This window comes from Tupaia chinensis, unplaced genomic scaffold, assembly GCF_000334495.1.
Source record: "Tupaia chinensis unplaced genomic scaffold, TupChi_1.0 Scaffold000074_1, whole genome shotgun sequence".
Lineage (NCBI taxonomy): Eukaryota > Metazoa > Chordata > Mammalia > Scandentia > Tupaiidae > Tupaia > Tupaia belangeri.
Genome location: NW_006159534.1, coordinates 6168290 through 6171152, shown reverse-complemented (window position 1 = coordinate 6171152; position 2863 = coordinate 6168290). Strand labels below are relative to the sequence as shown.

At 48.5% G+C, this 2863-nt stretch overlaps 1 protein-coding gene across 2 annotated transcripts in view; it reads left to right on the top strand.

The window, feature by feature from the left end:
• The window catches only part of CUNH1orf105 (chromosome unknown C1orf105 homolog), a 41830-nt gene that overhangs the window by 526 nt on the left and 38441 nt on the right, over positions 1-2863 (top strand). The window lies entirely within an intron of this gene.

Sequence of the window (2863 nt, the reverse complement as noted above, 5' to 3'; positions counted from 1 at the left end):
GAAGGATATTTAAACGTCTTTGTAAGATTGGTATGGGATTCTTTAGTCCAGATCCCTGGGATTCTGCAGCACAGCAGTTCACTCTAATCTTGTATGTCCCAAGACACTCTCTCGGTGGATGTCTGAGCCCATAGGCAATACTGAGCTCTAACTATGCTATGGGTTTTCCTGCACAGACATACCTATGATCAAATTTTATTTATAGATTAGATGTAGGAGCTTAGCAGCAGTAATAAAATGAGAACAATACACTTTAACAAAAGTTATGTGACTGTGGCCACCCCACCCCACCCTGTCTCTCTTCCCGGTGTCTTCGTGTACCACATTCATCTATTTTTTAGACCACAGTCAACTGCAGGTAACAAACCACAGAAAATGAAATAGCAAATAAAGGGTGACCACTATGGACTTCATTCACAGAAAGATTGCCCCCCACAACCCAAAACAGAAAAACTCTTCGGTTAGACCTTTATCATTACCAGAGGCTAATCAGAAGAAATCACACTGAATAGCTAACACTGCATTACTGTATCGCCCTTATTTAAAGGGACAGCACCGCCCCCCCCCTCCACCTCCAAGGTGGTTTGTTATTGGCTTTCAATGCCACACAAGTTACTGCTGAGTCGCAATGCTGTCATATTAAGATCAGACTGGGTGGCAGGCTACAGCGTGAGTCCCAGCTACAAACTGCTGCTCCAATACTCAGGTGTTTTGGGGGTTTATTTTAGGTTTTTGTCACAGGGCATGTGCACTCACTAGAGAAAGAGACAGAAGGAAAATGAGAAATCACCCCCTCATGGGGGATGCCAACGCTCCAATCCCCTCTCCTCCATTTTTCTCCCAGAGAATCCCCTCTCCTCCACTTTACTCCCAGGACTCTGGGCATGCACACACACATGCCTGGTGTGGTTTTCAAACCAACAGGTCTGGGACTCGAGTTGCCGTCAGTCATGTGGGAGTAGAGCACCTTAACCACCTCACAACCTGCGGGTTCCTATACTCAGATTTAAATCTAAACAGACTTCATAGGACTTGATATCAGGTCCTCATTTTCTGCCCATCTTCAGTAAACTTCGTGAGCAGCAGTCACCAGAGGGCAAAGAATAAAGATAAGCCTCAACAAGCTCCAGAAGGCCAAAAAGACTCCGAGATAATAAGGAAGTTGTCACTGAAGTGGGTTCTGCCTCTTGAAACAACTGCTAAATAAGTATCAAAAGACTGTGTAACACTGTCAAAAGGCTTATCTTGTGGGCTCTTAAGGCTTTGTTTTCTTCCCCTAGTTCTCATCTCTGAGGGCACATTTCAGAAGGCAAAGGAGACCAAGTTGGAAGCCAAGGAGATAAATCTTTTTTAATCCCTTCCCCATACCCACTGCCTTTTTATTTCTTAGGGCACATGCACTTGCCAGAGAACAACAGAGAGGGAAAGTGCGAAATCACCCCCCACAGGTGCCAGGCCCATGCCATCACCCCTTCTCTGTTCTCCTCTAGGGACTTTTGGGCATGTACACACTCCCAGGTGTGATTTCCAAGCTGCCAGGCCCAGGACTCAAACCCTGATTAGCCCTATGAAAGCCCAACATCTAAGGTCCATGCCACCTGCTGGCCCCATATCCTCCCACCTTTTTGAATGAGAGAAATATTCTTAGGTACACACACAAAACCTCCCTGGGGGGCGGGGGTCCTACATATCTGTTTATTTTGCAATTTAAAGAATAGGAAGCCCATAGCCCATGTTAGTTGGTGGTACGAGGCCACTGGGCCCCCCGGAGCAGTGAGCTGGCAAGCTTGGTACAGCCAAAGTCACTGCTCTGAGCTCACTCTACACAGGAGCGGAGGGACTGCAGTTTGCCTCAACCTCAGCACGGGTGAAAGTGACTTGCTCCATTACGGACAAAGAATTGCAGAGCTTGGTAGTTCAGGCAGACGACCTTGAGCTGACCCTCAATCTTATTTGAATCTAGCTGCCAACTGGGGCCAGCTGGCAGCAGAAATAGCCATTTGCCTTCCTCTCTTTTTAATATTGCCAGAGGGGATGTGCGCTTACTGGAGAGAAAGAGGGAAAGTGAGGAAGCTCCCTCCTCCAAAGAATGGTGATTAGCAATCCCTTCTCCACCTCGCCCTCCTTTCTGTATTTAGGCAGACACGCATGTGCCCAGTGTGTTTCTCAAGCCAATCTGGGACTCCCACACTGTCGGCCATGTGGGATCCTGCCACTTCACCACACCACAGGCTGGCACGATTTCCCTTTCTAAGAAAAGGCAAGGCACTTCTCCCTTGCCTTGCCCACAAGGAGACACTAGCCACGTAGAATTGCTGGACCCACAGGGCTGAGCAAATGCTGGGAAGTTGGGGAACAGTTGCTTCCTTACTAGCCCTCCCTGAGGGTCCCTCCCATTAATCACAGTAATGTACCTGAGAGGAAAATGGCATTTTGGTTTGGTTCATGACTGTGATTGTTTCCCAAAGTAAACTGACTGACCTGTGAGCTGCAAGAGACAGGCGGAAAGTGTGGTCCTGGTCCCTACCAGCTGTGCCAGCACATCTTCAGCTCTTTGTAATCTGCCTCTGCAGCTGAGCTCCGAGCCCTTCCAGTGTCAACGGGGTGTGTGTCCTCAGAACCCACCTCCCCCAGGATCTTGGTCAGACCCTGGCTCTCGCCTAAGCCCCGATCACTTTCCACAGAACACCACCTGGACACTGCCCACTGTTGGAAGTTTGCAAAGTTCTCAGGGAGCTTGTTGCATTAGCCCCAAAAGGTCCTTGTCTAAATACACATCAGCCAGAGAATTAGCCTATTAATCACATAAGCAAACACACACTTTCCGGGAAGGTATGAGGGGACCCCTACTCTGAGACCACCT